The following is a 22,456-nucleotide window of genomic DNA, read 5'->3' as shown; positions in this document are numbered from 1 at the left end:
CACTAAGGTAAACTCCCAGGAATTTGAAGGAAGACACTCTCTCCACACAACCTCCCCCCCCCCCCCATATACAACAGGGCTAGTTCCCCTCTCTTCCTCCGAAAGTCCAACACCATCTCCGTTGCCTTGCTAATATTTAGGTGCAAGCTATTCTCTAGGCACCATGTAGATACTTTTTGAACCTCCCCCCATACGCTGATTCCTTCGTAATCTAGAAAAGTAGTGTTTGCTGTGACTTGCAGAGGCCTTTGCCAGCGCTCCTTCTGCCAGATGTCCTTGCAACTGCAAATGTTGGGGGCTGAATCTGGGATTATCATGTGCAAAAGCAGCTGATCTATATTTCTTCCCAGAAAGAGAATTCTTGTCTGTGTGTTGTAGCACAGAGTCTTTTTTTCGACTAATACATTTATGTCAACATGGTGAAATGCATTCACAATTGGGGGAGATTTATATAGCCCTAAGCATAAATTGGTGGGTGCAGTCGCAGTCTTGACCCCAAAACACACAGGAATCTGGAGATAAAGCCTTGGAAAGTAAAACAAGCACTTTCTTGCTGCTAGCAGGTAGCATCCATTTGATTCTATCTTTACATCTGTTGGTGTGGACCTGGATGGAGGCTGATGGTCTGCCAGCCAAAGTTTCAGTGAAGAGCGGTAGGGGGTTAACACCTGAAAGTTGCCTCTGGTTAGTAAGTCAGGAAGCATCTACAGTCGTACCTTGGAAGTCGGATGAAATCAGTTCCGGAAGTCCGTTCGACTTCCAAAACGTTCAAAAACCAAAGCGTGGTTTCTGATTGGCTGCAGGAAGTTCCTGCAGCCAATCAGAAGCTGCAGAAGCCGCCTCAGATGTTCGGCTTCCAAAAATTGTTCGCAAACCAGAACAGTCACTTCCGGGTTTGCAACATTCGGAAGCCAAAACGTTTGACTCACAAGGCGTTCGAAAACCAAGGTACGACTGTAGAAAGAAACTAATAGTTTGTCTGGTCTGTCCTGCTCCCCTCTCAGTTGCAGCCAGAGCTCTGTCTTTCTTCATTATGTAATGAGCAATATTCTCATTGTCTAGAAAATCGCATGTAGCAAAAATCTGTGAGACTTTAGAACTCCATTGGATACTTTGTGAAGTATCCCTCTCTGTGAAATGGGAATTTTCTTCCATTGTCTGTTGTGAAAGCGAGGCTGCAAAGAACTTTGTAGAATGGAAATGAAACAATGCACGCATTGTAAAGCCCATTGGCCAGTGATATACAATTGTACAACAGTTCATTATTTTATTTATTTCATAAAATTTATGTACCACTTGATTGTAGGGAAAAGCCTCAAAGTGGTTTACAAAAAAGATAAATCAATAAAATTATCACTAAAAAAATTACAACCGTGATTTAAAACATGCAGAAGGTTAAAACCACAATAAAACTACCAAAACAAATTAAAACTCCTATAAAATATTAGCATCATTCAAGGGTACTTATTCTATGCTACCTGGATTTTGATGTGCAGGCATGCCTTGAGTTCCTTCCAACTCTATGGCTCTATGATTTCTTTGCGGCCATCAGTTTGGGGGATTTCATGTGGTAGAAATAATATCAGTGGGTATATCTGGGTTTCAAGAATGACAATAGTTTGCTGCTAAAAGGAAAAATCAATGTTGCAAGGAGACAGGTGATTGAAACACCATGGAGTGTGTGGCTGTAGTGAAAATGCATAAATGCTGATTTGTTGGTAGCATTTTGAGAGCATGGCAGATTTCAGAAAGGCCAACATAATTTTTGGATCAGTGTTCAGGGTTGTTGTTGTTTAGTCGTTTAGTCGTGTCCGCCTCTTCGTGACCCCATGGACCAGAGCACACCAGCACTCCTGTCTTCCACTGCCTCCCGCAGTTTGGTCAGACTCATGTTTGTAGCTTCGAGAACACTATCCAACCATCTCGTCCTCTGTCGTCCCCTTCTCCTTGTGCCCTCCATCTTTCCCAACACCAGGGTCTTTTCCAGGGAGTCTTCTCTTCTCATGAGGTGGCCAAAGTATTGGAGCCTCAGCTACAGGATCTGTCCTTCCAGTGAGCACTCAGGGCTGATTTCCTTCAGAATGGATCGGTTTGATCTTCTTGCAGTCCATGGGACTCTCAAGAGTCTCCTCCAGCACCATAATTCAAAAGCATCAATTCTTCGGCGATCAGCCTTCTTTATGGTCCAGCTCTCACTTCCATACATCACTACTGGGGTGTTCAGGGTAATGGAAGTTAAATAGAATACTGTCAGTGTTCAAGTTTTTGTAGCCTGAACTGTAAGTGGATTCTGTCTGGACAGATCCTCACCCTAGCAGGCGATAGTGGTGCTGTTGAAAAAAAGAGAAGCTTTTGACATTATCATTGTGAACTATTTGTTTTGAATTTCACAGTAGATAGAGGTAATTTACTTCGGCTCTATCGATCTTGGCACTTCCTCATACAATATATAACCAAACTATTGAAGGCTCTTCACCAAAGCCAGACTAAACATCTTTCCTTCCTCAGTGTTGGATGGCAGGTTGAGAGGAGTTCCCTACCAGGACAGACTTTGCTCATGTGCTCAAGACATCGATTCCATAAAACATATTTTGTTGCGTTGTGCAAAATATGAGCAAGCCAGGGCTGAACTGATACTACCCTTGCTGGTACCTTTCCCAGGAAAATCAGAGGCTCACTATGTCAGGTTCCTATTGGAAGACCTGACAAATGCTAGAACATTAGCAGTGGCAAAGTTTTTATCGGTGGTTACAAGAACAAATAATCCCTATATTCTGAACAAAATGCTTGTTTAACCTGGAGGTAGGCTGTATGAATTGTGTATTGCTTTGTAATGATTTGTTGGGTCTCTGGACCGTAATAAAGATTGATGATGATATAATTTTTATTTTCTGCAAAAGTGTTAGGCGTGCTCATTCAGGAGCCATGGGGCACCAGTGGCCACACTCATTTGCAGAGCGGACATGGATTTTGGCCTGTTTACAGGTGGGATAAGACTAGGAATATACTAAACTTGTCCCTTTATGTCTGGCATATTTCTGATTTCCTTGAACTGACATTACGAAACTTGGTAATGATAATGATGTGGACTCAAATCATTGTTGAATGTCACATGTGTGTGTGTGTTTTAAGCATTTTGCTTAATTGTGCATTGTGCTCCTCACTCAAACCAAAATCCCAAATCCCAGACATCTCTCAAAGCAGTGCAGTTCACATTCAAATAATTGTTGTAGACTGCATGCACTTTACAACACTAGCAGCTCTCTCCTCTCTCACAGATATAATAAAAGACCCGCTGGCTGTTCCAACAGGATGCTTATTTGAATAGCAATTATACAACATTCTTATCAGATATTTGTAACACCCATAGTTGCGAGGTTAGTGTGGGACTCCACAACATGCTTTTTGGCTGTGGGCAGCTTTCCACATTTCTGGATGTCGGCTGTAACACAAACACAGGAAATTTTGCACATATAAAATGTAGCAGAATTCTTGACATGGCTCCTGAAGGAAGCTCTTTCCAAAGGCTTTATGATGGTGAAACGGATTCTTCCACTCACCCACGCATACTAGCCGACGGAAGAGCGACATGGGTTATCGTGGAATATGTGTGCTTTTGCTTTTAGGGAAAGTCTAACACTGATACCATGAGCAACATATATATTAAACTGAAGCTAGTCTGAAGGAAGAAATGACAGTACAGTGGTACCTCAGGTTACATATGCTTCAGGTTACATACACTTCAGGCTAAAGACTCCGCTAAGCCAGAAATATTACCTCGGGTTAAGAACTTTGCTTCAGGATGAGAACAGAAATCGTGCAGTGGCGGCGCAGCGGCAACGGGAGGCCCCATTAGCTAAAGTGGTGCTTCAGGTTAAGAACAGTTTCAGGTTAAGAACGGACCTCTGGAACGAATTAAGTTCGTAACCAGAGGTACCACTGTTGCAGTATATTCTGCCAGCCAGGAATACCTCTTTCCCTCTGTTCAGAACCAGAATTACCAATTTCTCTCGTAATTCAGACCATGTGACCGCCCAAGTCCCGACATTTGTTTCCTGTTCATTCACATATCGACAAGAAACGAAAGCCCAGTTCCGTATCATTCTGCCCGTGTGCTACCTTTGGGCCAGAAGGGGTGGTAGCGAACCACTTGGGGTGATTAAATGAGCTAGCCTTTTATTTTGAACTGTGGAGCCCAGGTAGAGCACACTTCTTCTTTTTTCTTTTCTTTTTTTTAGACCAGCATCATACATTACAATAAATTTGTAACATAAACATCGCCCTCTACTCATAAATTAGTAGAAGACATCAATGGTGATATCACCTAATTACATCCTAAAACATAGATAATAGTTTAGAGGGATTATCCGAGCCGCACAGGAGTCCGTTTCTCTTCTTTAGGGATAGAACGCTGATCAAGAATCTGGCAACCATGAGTGATCTTAGGGGGTCATCATCATTTAATAGATATCTCAGTTTGGCTTCATTCGTATCATCGGCAATTCCCTTTAGATATTGAGCAAGAAACTTGCTCCTGGCCGATGAGTGAAATGCACAATCAAAAATTATGTGATGCAACGATTCCGGTGCCCCACAATTACAATCACATAAGAGCGATATCTGTCCATTGGAGAATCTATTTCTCAGCACGTTCGATGGGAAGGTGTTGAATCTTGCCTTTACAAAGGCATATCTATGAGCCGAAGAAGTTAAGGAATTCAAATAGGTTGGGAGCCTTAAGAGGGGTAATAAACCAAGGTTTAGAGGTGAGCAGGTACCATCCTTATGGAAGTGAGCCATGGGCAACTTACAGTTGCTAGGAGCAATGCCTTAATGCAGGGGTCGGCAAGGTTTACCTTGCCTGGGCCAGTTCACTCCAGCGGAGATCCCTCCGTGGGCTGGATCGCCCATACGCCCGCGATTTCCGGCATCTGCGTCTGCACAGACGCGATTTCTGGCGCTGCAGAAGCGAGTCCCCCACACTGCACTGGTTTAGCACAGCGTGCGGGAATTCACCAAGCAGGCTGCTCAGTTCGGGAGCAGCTCGTGGGCCAGTTAAATGACCCCATGGGCTGCTTATGGACCCCTGCCTTAACGCCTTCCACATGCGGTGTGCCTGGAAGATGTTGGGCATCACAAGGCAAGATAAAGGTAAAGGGACCCCTGACCATTAGGTCCAGTCGTGACCGACTCTGGGGTTGCGGCCCTCATCTCGCTTTATTGGCCGAGGGAGCCGGCGTACAGCTTCCGGGTCATGTGGATAGCATGACTAAGCCGCTTCTGGTGAACCAGAGCAGCACACAGAAATGCCGTTTACCTTCCCGCTGGAGCGGTACCTATTTATCTACCTGCACTTTGATGTGCTTTCAAACTGCTAGGTTGGCAGGAACTGGGACCGAGCAACGGGAGCTCACCCCGTCGCAGGGATTCGAACCACCGACCTTCTGATCGGCAAGTCCTAGGCTCTGTGGTTTAACCCACTGCGCCACCCGCGTTTGTTTGAGACAGAGTCTCAAACAAAGATGAGCTCTTTGTCTCCTGCACTGCTGAATGAGCTATAACTCACGCCCCATTGTCCAGTAAGTTGGGCACAGGCCAGCCACACCCTGCCTCAGAGCTGAAGCCAGCTTTGCACATATCCTATAAATAATGGTAATTCACTGGGCAAGTGGTAATTATTTCAGATTATGTGAAGTAATCTTTTGCTGTTGATTAGAAACTTTATTACCATTTTTTTAAAAAGGAAACAGAACGCTTTCTGTGAAATTCAGATATTATTGTTTCTGGACTATAAAATTAAGGGAACCCCATAAAACCTTTATTAGCGAGTGATTTACATCTGTAATGTGTTGTTTATAAATGCAATTTGAAAGCCTCCAAGAAGCTCAAGAAAAGCTTCTTAAAAAGGAATATTAGATATGTATATATATTTGTTTTGTGTTAGATATACAGTCATACCTCATGTTATGTTTGCTTCAGGTTAAGTGTTTTTGGGTTGCGGACAGCGGAAAACCCGGAAGTACCGGAAAAGGTTACTTCCAGGTTTTGTCGCTCGCACATGCGAAGAAGCACCAAATCGCTCTATGATTCCATGAAAAGCAGGGGTTTTAAAAGCTAGCAGTTTTAAATTGAGCTGAGGCACCTGCTAGCACATGGGAATGCAACTAGCTTTGGAGCCCTTCCAAGGCAGAATTGGTGATTCAGCTCCCTGTCAGATGAGTACAACATGAAACAGTGCAAAGCATAATTTTAAATCATTTTGGTGGTGGTGTCAAATTATGAATGTTAAGATTACTTAGACTGCGTGATGAAAGAAGGTTTTTTCATCCATTGGGTGCCAGAAAAATAGAGGAAGGTGGGGAAACATTTCTTTTCTTTTCTTTTTTAAATGAACTTACCTTTGAATATTTGTGGATGTGTGCAGTTCCTATCCACTCGAAACTACCAGGATCCATACCAGAACGTTCTCTCTGTATGTAGGAAAACTGCCTTTCTAGATTATGCAGAGTCCTCTTGACAGGGTACTATTTAACAGCTTCTTTGCCTCCATTAAACAGAAGTACAAAGCATTATAGAACCAGAGGTTGTAGCCTATACTTGAAATTTCATTGGGTGCTTTCCATTTTGACCCTCTATTCTCCTCATCCTTTTGCTAGAACTTGCAGCTCTGGGCTAGAAACGTAAAGAGAGAATTCCACAAAGCAGTTTGAAACAGCAGGTAGACACGTGGGAAATGTAAAACTTCCCCGTGAAATGTGTCATACTCAATTAATTGACTCAGAAAAATGGCCAAATATGCAGGGTCCAAACATTTCAGTTGCAGTAAATGGTTTAAGGAAAGCTTCCAGCTGAATCATAGTATCTTTATTAGCAGGGAGTCAGACCGCCATACATATATCAAGCTAATTCAGGGAAAATTAGGCGTGTTTTGAGTTTTGTTGAAGGCAATGGAGCTCAGATGCTTTGCTGTTATTTGAGGCAGCTCCTGTGGTTTCACGAGACTTTGGTACAAGCAAAGGCAGCATCATGGGCCAGCACCACCAGCAATCTATAGATGGCGGGCACTTCAAGAGGGTCCACTGCCAGCCCCATCACCTGCCCATAACTGTTGGGAAGACATGGATTGCCCCAGGAGGGGCTCAAAAGGTGTTTGCCTGAGAATAGGAAAGAAGAGAAACAGCGAAAGAGGACACAGGAAAAGAAACAGATATAAAAAGGAAACAGCTTATTGTCTCTGGAAAGAAGCGTCTCCTGGAGTAAATCTATAAACTATTTGAAAAGTAATAGTAGTAGGATTGAAAGAAGTTTTCTAAGGAGGACTATTTGAAATATTACAAGTAAGACTATGAGGAGAATTGTTAGTTAATGATAATTAAGAGTAATAGGAAATTAAGAAATACAGAATAAGTGATAAAGAACAGAAAATCATCAGAGGTGTTGATGGAAGTCAAAAATATTGTATAAGATAAGAAGTTATGTTATATGAATGTTGGAAATGATATGTTAAACTAATATATATATATATATATATATATATATATATATATATATATATAAAGGAAAGAAGCATCTCATTGTTGGGACTGATCATTGCCTGATTTGCATGGAGAAGCTATTTTAAAATGTGGGTTTACATGTGATAAAAGGCTTGTAGGACACCTAAGACCTCAGAGTGTCTTAGAAAATTTGGCTGAATTAATTTACCTCCAGAATACCGTATTTTTCCATGCACAGTATGATGACACCCCGCCCCAATTTTTAAGTTTTATACATGGATTTATACAGTAAGTCTTGGGTTAGCTGGCGGCTCCTGGTGCCTCCTGCGCCACCAAGGGTCGTGGAGCTGGCTGGAGAGGTGAGATGGTGCCAAGGCGAGGAGGGAGCTTGGCCGCGGCATGGCGCCATCAGCTCTCACTGGCTGAGGCGAGACGCAGACGCAGGCTGGAGAGGCAAGATGGATCGAGTGGTGGGTTGGAAAACAAAAGCTCAACAACTTTTGGGACCATTTCCCCAAAAAGGTGAACAACTTTAAAATAATGTCTCTAAATTCTGGGCTCCCAAAAGTAGGGGTCGTCTTATACATGGGGTCGACTTATACACCAAAAAATACGGTAAATCAGGTAATTTTTAGTTAATATTGGGGGAGCTTTTGCATGCTCACCTATCTCTGTTCTAAAACAAAAATAAATAAATCTCTACTTCCAGGTAAGCATGCATCTAATTGCAACCTTAATCTCTTATGGCTTTTTAATACCCTACCCCTTCGATGATGTTTGCTGCGCTAAGTACTCAGTGGAAAAGTGAAAATTAGAGGCTCCTCTGGTTATTTACTGGTGTAGCAGTCAGAAGCAAACAGACGCACAGTTTCTGGAAGCCTTCTCAAAAAGTCAGATATGGGAAAAGCAGCGACAGCTGGTTGCCGTCTTACTCAGATCGTTCTCAGCTTCATCTTCTTAGAGCAGCTTGGACTGTTCAGAATAAGATCTCCTGTCAAGGGAGGATTGAGGTAAACCGAGGACCAGGGCTGCGATGCGAAGGCTGACCTTCCCCCATTCCCTGTCAAAGGCAGAAGTTTTCTACCGCCCAGCCTGCTAGTATTCACTTGACATAAGGTCATGTTGAAGCAAACATCTTTCTCTCTTCCCACCTACCCAGCTTTCCCACTCCCTAGTTCTTAAGATTTAGGACTTTGCTACTTGGACCATCAAAATCTTAGTAGCAGTCAGATTAACTACAGCATTTTTATTTGCTTTGTGTACTAATTTGAAAGTTTAGTTTTACAAATAATTAAATGTAGTATGATTTTATCCTTTGCCATCTCTTCAGATATTTTTTTTTAAATACAAAAATATCCAAAGAAAAATTAATCCTTTTCTTCAAAAACAGTTGTATAGTTTGCAAGCATACTTAATAGGGTTTTTTTAAGCTCTGCTCCCAAAAAAACCTGAGTAACAGAAAACAAGCTAATGATTAACATACCTACCTTTATAGAGTTTATTCAGTGCCCCCCCTGTTTTCTGGTTTAATTTTTAAGAGGACCATAAATATGAAAATGAGGACCAGGTGTTCTTTCCCAAGTCAGCCATTAATATTCATTAGGTTAAATTGGGCCCAAGCCCTTTTGGTACATCATTTCTAATACACCTACCCCATCATGGTTTACACAGTTGCTTTCAAATAAAGGACCACCTCTGGGTAATTAAGAAAAGGCACCAGATGCTGAGGACTCAAACTTCCACCAAAGCTCCAGTCACCATGGTGAATGGTTGGGAAGGATGAGCGTTGAAATGTGGGGTATCCCCAGCAGGTTAGCCTCTGCTAGGTACACGTAGGAGCTGGATTTGATCAGCACAAAGACTTAACGCAGCAGAGGAAAGTTAGCTCTGTGCACCTCTCAGCACCTCGTCCTCTGATGTAGAGCCCTGAAGTTGGGCCCTTGTGGAATGATGTGGATCGTTCATATCTGCAAGAAGCCACCCAGCTTCCTTAGGTGCATAGAAGGATATGCATTAGCCCAGTGGAACCTGCATCAGTGCCTGCCTCTGCAATGTCACTTCTTCTAACAGATGCATATACAGTCATACCTCAGGTTGAAGTAGCTTCGGGATGAACACCGTCCCCCCCCCATAGGACGCACTTTTCCCCCTCCAAAAATGAAGGGGAAATGTGTGTGCGTCCTATGGGGCGAATGCAGGCTTTTGCTCGGTGCGCACTGACCCCTCTCGCTCTCCAGGCTTCAGGAAGCTCTCCGCAAGCCTTGGGAGCCCGCGGGAGTTCCCGTCGGGCTCCCTAGGCTTGCAGATAGCAGCCTGCATCTCGAAGCCTGGGGTGCGCTGCACAGTGCGCCCCAGGCTTCGTGCAGATATCGGGCAGCCCCACAAGCTCGGGGGACAGCGGGGAGGCGGAGCGCCACCATCCTGCTGTTCCCCGACCTGGTTTGGAGGCTGGCGGTGGGGAGAAGCGTGCTTCTCCCTGCCGCCAGCCCCACAAGCTTGGGGGAACAGCAGGGAGGCGGAGCGCTGCCATCCTGCTGTTCCCCGACCTGGTTTGGGCTTCAGTCAGATATCCGCAAGGCGTGGGAGCCCGGCGGGAAGTCGCGCCGGTCTCCCAAGGCTTGCGGAGAGCTGCCTGTTCTGGGGGCTGGGGTCGGGGGAAGCTCGGGCGCGTTACTTCCAGGTTTCGCTGCTCGCACATGCGCAGATACTCAAAATGACATCACACGCATGCACGGAAGTGCCGAATCACGGCACATGCAGACGCGGGTTGCGATCGCTTCTGGATGTGAACAGGGCTCTGGAACAGATCCCGTTCGCATCCAGAGGTACCACCGTACAGTGGTGCCTTGGGTTACATACGCTTCAGGGTACAGACGCTTCAGGTTACAGACAACAGGAACATACCAGGTAGCCTGACATCTGGCTGGTTGATAGAGGATCTAATACTTATTTCACTCATTATAATGCACACCAATCTCTGACTTTTGTCTTCTGGATATCTGGGGGTTTTCCTGTTGCTATTCTGTCTCTCACAGCTACAATAAACCTACCATTAAAATTATGGACTGGTCATTTCTTCGTCAGAGGGCAAACGGGCAAATTTAGCAGGGGATCAAATACTTCCCCCCCCCCCGCACTGTAGCATTCTTGGAGAATCCATGAGTGGTCCCAGTTAGGATGCACATACATACGTTTCAGGTTACAGACTCTGCTAATCCAGAAATAGTACTTTGGGTTAAGAACTTTGCTTCAGGATGAGAACAGAAATCGTGCTTCAGCGGCACAGCAGCAGCAGGAGGCCCCATTAGCTAAAGTGGTGTTTCAGGTTAAGAACAGTTTCAGGTTAAGAACGGACCTCCAGAACGAATTAAGTTATTGACCCGAGGTACCACTGTATTGAGAGGGACGCGGGTGGCGCTGTGGGTAAAAGCCTCAGCGCCTAGGGCTTGCCGATCGAAAGGTCGGCGGTTCGAATCCCCGCGGCGGGGTGCGCTCCCGCTGCTCGGTCCCAGCGCCTGCCAACCTATCAGTTCGAAAGCACCTCCGGGTGCAAGTAGATAAATAGGGACCACTTACTGGCGGGAAGGTAAACGGTGTTTCCGTGTGCTGCGCTGGCTCGCCAGATGCAGCTTTGTCACGCTGGCCACGTGACCCGGAAGTGTCTCCGGACAGCGCTGGCCCCCGGCCTCTTGAGTGAGATGGGCGCACAACCCCAGAGTCTGTCAAGACTGGCCCGGACGGGCAGGGGTACCTTGACCTTGACCTGACCACTGTATTGTAGATGTACACATTGGTTCTACCCCAACAGAAATAAAGGTGGAGGAATTGGAAGGCGTCCTGAGGGTCATCTAATGCAGGGGCTGGCAAACTAAGGCCTGGGGGCTGGATGTGGCCCCTCAGGCTCGTAAATCCAGCCCACATCGCGAAGCCAGAACCTGCCGTGAAGCCGAGACTTCTGGCGATGGTGACGGGAGTAAGAGGCCAGGCGGTGGCGGCTCTGCCACTCAAACGCCTGGTTTACCTCAGCGGCATTTGGCAGAGATGTCCCTGTGCCGCACTGAGATAAACCAGGCACAGCGTCTGATTGGTAGAGCCGCCGCCGCTCAGCTTCTTCCTCCCATCCCCATCTCCTGGAGTCTTGGCTTTGTGGCGGGTTCTGGCTTCGCGGCGCAACCTCCCGTCACCGTCATCATCACTGTTGCCGCCCTGGTGCTCCTGTGGGCCAGAGAGTGGAGCAGATGAACTTGATCTGCCTATCCATGAGAAGCAGCTGCGGTGGTGGTGATGGTGGCAGCAGCCCCTGGGAAGGTAAGCGCAGTGGCTGGGGCTGGGGTGGAGGACTACTTGGCCCCCTTGCCTCTTCTTCCAGCTCCCCCCCTCCCCAGTGCCACTTCTCCATCCCGCCACAAGGTCTGAGGGACAGTGGACCACCCCACTGCTAAAAAAATTTGCTGACCCCTCATCTAATCCAACCTTTTGAGACCCCAAAGAAAGAGTGGCTGTAAATTTCCACCAGTCTTTCAATCTCTGGCGAACACGACAAACCAAAGAGAGGTAAAATAGGATCATGGGAGGATGTGTGGATGTATGTTTAGATGTATGTCTAAAAATATATATCACTTTTTCTGTGTAACAACTTAAGTAATGATGTATATGATGTGATGGTGTATGTATGTATAGGGTGGTATCTAACTAGGTCATGCTCCTACTGGACTCAATTGTTGTAAGTAATTTAAGTCCTCAATCTAGTTAACAATTTTTTTTAAAAAAAACTAGGCAATAAAAAGAAATGTGAAACAAATCAAGATTTTTGCAGGTCCAAATACTATTACTGCCCTCCTTGAAAATGCACTTGGGGGGATGCCATTGTGCAGTCCAGGCAAAATGTTTTTCCTTCTTTTCTGAGTCGGGAATGGAATCTCTTGATTGCAACTCTTATTTTAAGTCAGTTCCTACATTTTCTCGGAGAGGAGCCTGCCCTTCCCCCTTGATTTGTCTAGCGGTTCTGGCAAAAGGAAGCCGAAAACCAGAGCTCAGTATAGAATTTCAGCAAGCGAATCTAAGCCCAGTGTGTTCAAAGTGGTGTGCCTTTTCAGTTTTGAACACTCCTTTTCTAGATTTAATGCTAATTTCATTTGGTATATCATAACATCTATGTTTACTTCCAGAAGTTTCACTTTGGATCACTGAAATATAGGTCAGTACTGGAACCTCTGGAACATTGCAATACATAGAATGCCGAAATGGCTAGATTTCTACGTTAGCTGACCAGCGTGGGTGGCCCTCTCTGTAGATCATAATCTACTTCCGGGTTAGCGGAGTTTGTAACCTGAAGTGTTTGTAACCTGAAACGTTTGTAACCCGAGGTACCACTGTACATGTTTGCCTGTCTCATAATACTCAGCTCTGTGGTGACTTTCTCCAAGAGTTCCTTTCCAGCTCGGAGTATAAAATGAGATTTTATGCATGTGTACTCAGCAGATCAGGCACCCAAATTCAATTGCTTTCTCAGCACATACACAAACATTCATTAATGTTTAAACTCTTGCTGAAAGTCTGGTTGATCACTGTGAACTACTTGACCAAACCACTGGACCCAGAAGCCATCCACCCGTTCCTTCTGCTGATTATATTCCCTGGCCATTGGGAAATCCCCTCAATTTTACCTTGCAAACATTCTATGAGCTTTTCCTCTGCTGTCTAGATAGAAAGTCTCCCCTTGTTTCCAGGTGTGTGTATTCTGGGGAGGAAGAGTTGCATTTCCAGCTCTCCATCATAGCTGGTGCTAGGAACTCCAATTCCCAGGGAATAAGGGGCGCACGCATGTGACAGCGTTACTAGCCGGGAGAGAACTGCCAGGAATACAACCTGGCCTCCCTGAGTCCTAACTGAGAAGAGCTGGTAAATGCCAAACTGGTTCTGAATTGTGCAGAGGGAAATTCACCCATCACTTTTGACAGCCGTGCAAATAGCTCCTTTTTGAATCCATAGTATAGAATTGCTGGCAATGAAAAGAAAACTACATAGCAAGAATAAATGGGTGCATTGGACTATCGTGAGGATAGATTCTGGCTTTTAGAGCCCAGCTAGGTACGGTTTGTTCAAATCAAGGATCAGTCTCTGAAGGGCATTTAATAAAGTCTTGTTCTTGAATTCTTTAATAATGCTTCTCTATGGGATAATTCAAAACATCACAAAGTTTATACGTGCGTAAATATTCTATTATAGCTCTATACATTTGGAATCTTGAAAATGGTGTAGGGGCGGAAAATAAGATTTACATCTGTTACCAGTGTTTCCTTTGCTTGGCCCCTTTGGAGTGGGTGACTGAATGTCAGATGCTTCTCCTACTCTGTGTATGCTAAATAAACATGGAATACTGGTGGATTATTCTGCATTGTTTGGTTCCCCCAAATTCAGCATCTTCAAATTTTTTAGAGTAATACTTGCATGGTTATGCATTTACACCAGTGCTACAGTGGCTAATCTACAAAGCAGCATTGGTGGCAAAATGAACATCTTGGCATTTTGTGCAGTGTGATCAAAACAACAACAATCCTGTAATCTCTACTCAAGACAGGTGTCGGAATTGAATTTCCTCAGGGCAGAGGGAATATTTTTGAACGCTGACTTCAGTGAGTTCTGGAAAAGCAACTGAGAAAAGATGAGAGAAAAGCAAATACTAATTAGCATGTAATTATGTGATGCTCCCCCAGCCACCCACCCATTTTTCCTTGCACCAAATGTGTTAGAGACAGGGAACAGTTGCTCAGTGTGATAAGTTTCCACCTCACACTAGGGAGGCCCAGAAATAGCTGCAGAAGCTTCGTGAGCAGCCGTCTGCAGTCCCTACGCCCCTGGAACCACTAAAGGTATGCAGGGCATGGCGGTGGCAATTATGCCAAGGTGAAGATTTCACAGGGAGTGCAGCCCTGTCCAAGCAGGCCAGGTGTTTAAAAGGCTGAGCTTATATGGCAAAACCTCTTACCATGCATATTTCAGGGACGATTTTATTCCATTTGCAAACTGAGTGCTCAGTGTTTGTATATGGGACAGCTAAATGCACATCTGTTTATAGGCTGGTAAATGTGCAGCTTCAAATATGGATTCCAGGAGACCTCTATAAGCTGAGGCAAATGCACCCTTTGCGCATGGACTTGCATAAGCAGAGCAAAGGCATTCATAGCCACGGCCAGAAAAGCCAGGAGCAAGGCTGGATTCAGGAGCACTCTCTAATGGCAGTTCGGGGGGGGGGGTTCCCCAAAAGATGCCCGGCCTCCTCCCAAAGTCTGTATCTTCATTGCCAGATCAGTCGTATTACTGACTAAAATGGGAAAACAAAAATACCGTATTTTTCGCTCTATAAGATGCACCAGACCACAAGACACACCTAGTTTTTGGAGGAGGAAAACAAGAAAAAAAATATTCTGAATCTCAGAAGCCAGAACAGCAAGAGGGATCACTGTGCAGTGAAAGCAGCAATCCCTCTTGCTGTTCTGGCTTCTGGGATAGCTGTGCAGCCTGCGTTCGCTCCATAAGACGCTCACACATTTCCCCTTACTTTTTAGGAGGGGAAAAGTGAGTCTTATAGAGCAAAAAATACGGTACTTACATAACTCTGTAGACCAATGTGCTGCTCCCATACTTCATTTCCCCTAATCTAAGAGGTGGATGGTCTGTGTAGATGACTTGCAGCCCTACTTGCTAGACCTTGATGCCTGATTTGGCACAGTCTGCCTGAAATGCCAACGCTGTGTGCTGTGGTGTATTTTGCTGATGCCACACTTACCTACCCTAATTACTTGGCCTGATCCTGCTGTGCAGTAAGCTGTTAGTCATTACCGGCTGGGCAAATGGTTACCCTTTCTTGTCTGGTCCAAACTGTTGACTCCAATAGACCTGTATGCTAAAAAGGGGTACTGTGCTTAGAATTCTAGCATCTCTTGAATTACTCACAAATCCCTTTCCTGTGAGACAGTCTATTCAGTGAAATTTAAGAGCACAGTGACGATGACTTGTGTGTTCAGTTAATAGTTAGGGTTTTCTTCCTTCATATATTAAATTATTGTAACTGAAAAAGAAGCCAAGATTAGCAAATTTGCTCTTAAATCAATCCATATGCTTAAGTATCCTGTTTATCAGGTTATTTCAGGAGTTCGTTGTCAAGCAGCCTTACCCCTAGTTGTGTAATCTCGGCTCCTGAAGGCCTCTAAACTTATTGTATAATCTTTTCATGTGAAAAAAATCATACATATTTTGTAGCATTTATTTAGATTCTGTTTGATTCTATAAGCTTGGCTGTATGTTCATGGGTCTGTTATCAGCTCTCAGTAGAGCACATCTATGTCACAGTCTACTAGTATATTCTCCTGTCCGAATCCCACTGAAATGAATGGTGCACTGCTTGGCCACAGAGCTTTTCCATTCATATTGATGTAGTTCGTGAAAGAGAACTTCCTGGTACAAGTGCTCTCAAGAAAAATGACTATTTTAGATACAGCATTAATAAGGTAAAGGGCACCTGGATGGTTAAGTCCAGTCAAAGGTGACCATGGGGTTGCGGTGCTCATCTCGCTTTCAGGCCGAGGGAGCCGGCGTTTGTCCACAGACAGCTTTCCAGGTGATGTGGCCAGCAGGACTAAACTGCTTCTGGCGCAATGGAACACCGTGACAGAAGCGAGAGTGCATGGAAACACTGTTTACCTTCCTGCCACAGCTGTACCTGTTTATCTACTTGCACTAGTGTGCTTTCGAACTGCTAGGTTGGTAGGAGCTGGGACAGAGCAACGGGAGCTCACTCCATTGTGGGGATTCGAACCGCCGACCTTCCGATCGGCAAGCCCAAGAGGCTCAGTGGTTTAGACCACAGCGCCACCCGCGTCCTGAAACAGCCTTAACAGTGAGTGGCGATGGAAAACAATGACAAGGGAACACTGAACCTACCCATGCACAAATAAAATTGGATAATTTAATCATAAACTATAGTAGCTTCTGAAAAGCTAATGAGGCTGCGCAAAGAGTTTAGTAATGACCTGAAAATAAAAAAGGCATGTGTAAGAATTGGAAGGAAGGATAGATCACCAAGGAGGAGTGCAGATGACTAGCCCAGACGTGTTGGGACAGGGACAGCAAAACTAAAGGTCAGAATGAAAAGAGGTGCTAAATGCAGAGGTAGTCCTCATGCTGCCCTCCACATGTGGAATACAACTCCCATCAGCCCTGAAGGAACTATGATGAATTGTCAAGAATCATGGGAGTTGTAGTCCCGACACATAAGGAGGGAAACTGTGTTGGCTATCCCCTAAGATAAACAAGAGTCTCTTTCAGCATAACAAAGAAATGGGAAGTGGATTGCCCCCATCCAAGCAAATCTTCTCCTGTGAATTTTTTTGCATGGCTCTTCCATCTCAACACACATTTCACAGCTGTGGTGGCTGGGCCATATAAGCCACCCCCTTGCATACACTTTAATTGATATTGAAGTATGTTGTTCTAAAAACCGAAGAAAATTGGTAATCAGTCAATTTGTCATGTTTAAAGGTAGTTGTTCCACTGGTGATGGGCAGCTAAATGCAACCCTGTGATCATCACTGGAGGTCCTTCTTCGTATGTCTTCCTCACAAGAAGTCCGGAGGATGGCAACACAAGAACACGACGTTTCTGCAGTGGCTCCCCATTTTTATCTGGTGAACTGCCCTGAGATCTATGGATGAAGGGTGGTATACAAATTTAGTAAATGAAAATGATAATTCTCCTCCTCCTCCTCCACTCACTGCAGCCTGGCATCTTCTTGGTTTCCGAAAAGAGCAAACCAAAACCCTCACCCTGAATTATGTTTAAGTTATGCGCTTTAGGTGTACATACCGTAGTGGCCTGAATATAAGCCACATTTTTTTTTCCAAATTCCAACTGTGAAAAGTTAAAGTGCAGCTTAAATTCGCGACCTTACAAAAATTGGCTTTTACGATATCGCTGCTGAAACAGACATACGGTAAAACAGAACGGGTGTGAGTGCCTGCAGAAATTTAAGGGAACTGCTTATATTTGGATATTGTCTTTTTTCTTTTTCCTCCTTGAATTTTAAAGATGCGGCTTATTTGTGGGTGCGACTTATATTTAAGCCAATACAGTACTTTCTTTATTACGATCCAAAGACCCACAAAAACAAATTCAAAAGCAATTTCAAAAGCAAAGAACAGCAGAAATACGGAAAAGACATTACTAGGCAGTCGCTGTGTTTTATCGAAGACATGTTGATTTCTAATCCTTACTACCTATGGGAGAATTTTCTTCCACGGCCAGGGTTACATATTTTACTATACAGGGGACCCTCTGGATATGGATTTAATTCATCCTGGGGTTCCATGCGCACCCTGAAAAATCCGTAACCAGAGGCGCTGCTTCTGTGCGCAGAGGGCTTCTGCGCATGCACGAGTGGCAAAACCCTGAAAAATACTTCCGGGTTTGCCGCTTTCGCAACCTGAAGATTATGTATCCAGAGAGGGACGTAACCCGAGGGTATAAACAAGCTGTATAAACAAGCCAGGCACCAACTAATTAAGGACGTGGGTGGTGCTGTGGGTTAAACCTCAGAGCCTAGGATTTGCCGATCAGAAGGCTGGCAGTTCGAATCCCCGTGATGGGGTGAGCACCCGTTGCTCGGAAACACATCAAAGTGCAACTAGATAAATAGGTACTGCTCCGGCGGGAAGGTAAACGGCATTTCCGTGTGCTGCTCTGGTTCGCCAGAAGCAGCTTAGTCATGCTGGCCACATGACCCAGAAACTGTACGCCGGCTCCCTCGGCCAATAAAGCGAGATGAGCACCGCAACTCCAGAGTCGGTCACAACTGGACCTAATGGTCAGGGGTCACTTTACCTTAACTATTGGTAAATTTACCTGGAAACACTGATCTCTTTTATCTGAAGTATCTCCTTGAGGTTCAGGTGTGACTGTAATCTATTCCCCATGTGGATCTATGGCTGAGCATGTGAATTCAAATAATAATAATAATAATAATAATAATAATAATAATAATAATAATTTATTATTTATACCCCGCCCATCTGGCTGAGTTTCCCCAGCCACTCTGGGCGGCTCCCAATCAGTGTTAAAAACAGTACAGCGTTACATGTTAAAAACTTCCCTGAACAGGGCTGCCTTAAGATGTCTTCTGAATGTCAGGTAATTATTTATCTCTTTGACATCTGATGGGAGGGCGTTCCACAGGGCGGGCGCCACTACCGAGAAGGCCCTCTGTCTGGTTCCCTGTAGCCTCACTTCTCGCAATGAGGGAACCACCAGAAGGCCCTCGGCGCTGGATCTCACTGTCCTGGCTGAATGATGGGGGTGGAGACGCTCCTTCAGGTATACAGGACCGAGGCCGTTTAGGGCTTTAAAGGTCAGCACCAACACTTTGAATCGTGCTCGGAAACGTACTGGGAGCCAATGCAGATCTCTCAGAACCGGTGTTATGTGGTCCCGGCGGCCACTCCCAGTCCCAGTCACATGGCAGCCATGTGAATGGTCCCCTCATGGAGGCCTCAGTTTTCACAAGCTAGCACTGTTTGGGCCATGAGCCTGGCTCATGGGGAGCATGTTATAACAAAATTAGACAGATAATCCTTATGCTTGCCATGGGACAGCTGTGTTGTGCTAGTCCTGATGATGGATCTCACACAGTAATACTGCTACTGCCTAATAACAGCAAGGAGTATTCCTCAGTGGTACCAGGTAAAATATACAAGGCAGCCACATCACACTTGTTTCACAGAAATCACTTAGAAGGAACCGGCACATTCCCCCCCCCCCATAACTCTCTTTCTAGGATGGCTAGAAACTTTTTTTTTTCAGATGAAAGCTCATCACCTGTGCAGCGACACTAATGGAAGCCTTCACAGACTGCATGATGCTGTGGGCACTGGGTTGGCAACCCCAGCCTCATCACCTTATCATTTGGAAATCTTTATGAAGGGATGGATGCCTGTATTTTTATACCACATGGGCATGTTTGCCAACATGGGTGTGCCTTATGGAGGCACCTTTGTGCCTTTGGAGTAAGAGGCTAAGGAACCCTCAGTAAGTACTGTTGGAATTCTTGATTTTGTTCTTTGTGATTTTGCAGGCCCAAACATAATATAGCAGCTTCTGAAAGACAGAACTACAGTGCATAGTCCTGCAATTTCTATGTGTCAGGAGGTTATTATATTACATCTTAACTATTCGCTTGGTTAAAGCTAGACTTGCTCAGGGATAACCAGTTTATCTAGAATCGCTACTAAAGAATAATTAGGCCGTTGTAACTGAGTCCTAATGTTCTTCGTATAGATAGCAGAGTTTTGAAAAATGAGGTTTTGAAATGGCTTCGAATTTCAAATCACACATTTAAAAGAAAAAGTGACAGTAATTGCTAAAAGCTCATCTGACATCAAGATAATTTCAAGTTTCATGCTGCGAAGATTTAAACCTCTTGATGCTAGATTATGGTGTCATTAAAGTATTTTGACTCTCTTGGCTGCACCTATTCTTTTCATAGCAGGTGACGGTTCTTCTCAGAACCATGTAACAGGTATACTGCATGTGGCCTGTGACTGGTAGCATTTGGGCTTCTTTGTGCATTTTTGCCAGCTACAGGTGTGCAGACATTGTGCAAAATAAGTCAAACCAGAGAAAGTTCTATTTCCTAAAGTGGTTGTGGAAAGCATTTGTTGTTGTTTAGTCGTTTAGTCGTGTCCGACTCTTCATGACCCCATGGACCAGAGCACGCCAGGCACTCCTGTCTTCCACTGTCTCCCGCAGTTTGGTCAAACTCATGCTGGTAACCTCGAAAACACTATCCAACCATCTCGTCCTCTGTTGTCCCCTTCTCCTTGTGCCCTCCATCTTTCCCAACATCAGGGTCTTTTCCAGGGAGTCTTCTCTTCTCATGAGGTAGCCAAAGTATTGGAGCCTCAGCTTCAGGATCTGTCCTTCCAGTGAGCACTCAGGGTTGATTTCCTTCAGAATGGATAGGTTTGATCTTCTTGCAGCCCATGGGACTCTCAAGAGTCTCCTCCAGCACCATAATTCCAAAGCATCCATTCTTCAGTGATCAGCCTTCTTTATGGTCCAGCTCTCACTTCCATACATCACTATTGGGGAAACCATGGCTTCAACTATACGGACCTTTGTTGGCGAGGTGATGTCTCAGCTTTTTGAGATGCTGTCTTGGTTTGTCATGGCTTTTCTCCCAAGAAGCAGGCGTCTTTTAATTTTGTGGCTGCTGTCACCATCTGCAGTGATCATGGAGACCAAGAAAGTAAAATCTCTCACTGCCTCCATTTCTTCCCCTTCTATAGGTGTGCAGACACTGTGCAAAATAAGTCAAACCAGAAGAAGTTCTATTTCCTAAAGTGGTTGTGGAAAGCATTACCACTCTGATTAGTACACGTGAATTCTCATACGGTTTTATTAAATTCACCTCACAAATCTCGGCAGCAAGCACCGTATTTTTCGCTCTATAAGATGCACCAGACCACAAGACGCACCTAGTTTTTGAGGAGGAAAATAAGGAAAAAAATATTCTGAATCTCAGAAGCCAGAACAGCAAGAGGGATCACTGCGCAGTGAAAGCAGCAATCCCTCTTGCTGTTCTGGCTTCTGGGATAGCTGCGCAGCCTGCATTCGCTCCATAAGACGCACACACATTTCCTCTTACTTTTTAGGACGGAAAAAGTGAGTCTTATAGAGCAAAAAATACGGTAATTGCCGAACTCACAAGACCCTGCATTAAAAACTCTGTTTCCCCTATAAACGGTCTCCTCATTCTTTTTCTTCTTTTTTCTTTTAAACGAGATGGGTAGTAATTGTCTGAAATAGCTTAAACCTCTTTCTTTCTCTGTCACTCTCCCCTGGGCATATTTTAAACATTTAACATTCCTAGGACGTGGCTCGTATAGCTAATTATATCTTACTGAAGTTCTCAGCTGTGGGAAGAGAGAGAGAGGAAAGTGGCAGAGAGAGAAGCGAAGCCCAGATGTACCAAAAATGCTTTTATTTTTGATGCAAGATTGATTTCATATTGGCTGCTGACGACCCTACACAGCACTAGGGTTGCCAGATCTTCAGCATCTCAGGTGGCTTCCTGATTACCTGTTTATTGAGCCTCCATCCTAATTTGTTTGCTTGGAGATTTGTTGAACTTGGCTGCTTATCACACATTCATTCTGATTGGCTTGCAGGGAGATTAGATGATGTTGCATTCAGCAAAATTTCCCCATCACTTTCCTTGTTGCAAAAAAAAAAAAATCTATTGGGGGGGGGCAGGAGTGGCCTGCTCCTTTAATTGTGCAGCCTGGAGGAATAAGGGGTGTGTGTGAAAACTCGCAAATTTTAAAATGAAGGTTTAAAACTACGGCAACTACTGTAGCACCCAGTTGGTGAGAACCGATAACCCAAAAGACGAAATAGGCTAAATTAAGCGAGACCAACACCCAACGACAGACGGACCGGCCAACACGTGAAATAAATTACTGGCCCCGCACACTCCCCCCTAACTCCGAAGCTTGCAAATACTTCCCTGGCAGCAGCAAACCAGACGGTCCTGTTGACTTGCGACGGGATGACGAAGAGTGAGGGCCGCTTGGCTGGCACAGCAGCGATTTACGCTGCCGTCCACGCCCCTTCGAAGGCACCTGGTTGGGTGCCTGCCCGTGGGCGTGGTGCGCCAACCAGGTGAGAGGAGGCCCCCTGCTTGAGGCGGGGACCGGCTCCCGCCCACAACCACTCCCCTCTTTTGCAGGAGGAGAGTCTTTGCTGGTATGTAAATGAATCCTACACAAAAATAGTGACAGCCTTTGTGTGTGCGGAAAAGCATACTTATGTTCATAATCTCTTGGTAATACATCAGAATATATTTTATATAGTATACTTGCTTATAGATTCTTCCCCCTTCCCAATACTCCCCCCCCATTAAATCTTCC

The 22,456-nt window shown here is 44.9% G+C and overlaps 1 protein-coding gene and 1 long non-coding RNA gene across 17 annotated transcripts in view; one reads left to right on the top strand and one right to left on the bottom strand.

Annotated features, from left to right (window-relative positions):
* Nucleotides 1–22,456, top strand: part of FHOD3 (formin homology 2 domain containing 3) — a 331,840-nt gene that overhangs the window by 55,957 nt on the left and 253,427 nt on the right. The window lies entirely within an intron of this gene.
* On the bottom strand, nucleotides 2,223–16,194 carry LOC128399413 (uncharacterized). Its single transcript, XR_008327224.1, has 3 exons — nucleotides 15,290–16,194; nucleotides 6,399–6,672; nucleotides 2,223–3,442 (listed from the first exon to the last, which is right to left on the bottom strand). It is a non-coding gene; the product is annotated as an uncharacterized LOC128399413 (long non-coding RNA).

Source organism: Podarcis raffonei, chromosome 13 (genome assembly GCF_027172205.1).
Source record: "Podarcis raffonei isolate rPodRaf1 chromosome 13, rPodRaf1.pri, whole genome shotgun sequence".
Lineage (NCBI taxonomy): Eukaryota > Metazoa > Chordata > Lepidosauria > Squamata > Lacertidae > Podarcis > Podarcis raffonei.
This window is presented reverse-complemented; position numbering and strand designations above follow the sequence as displayed.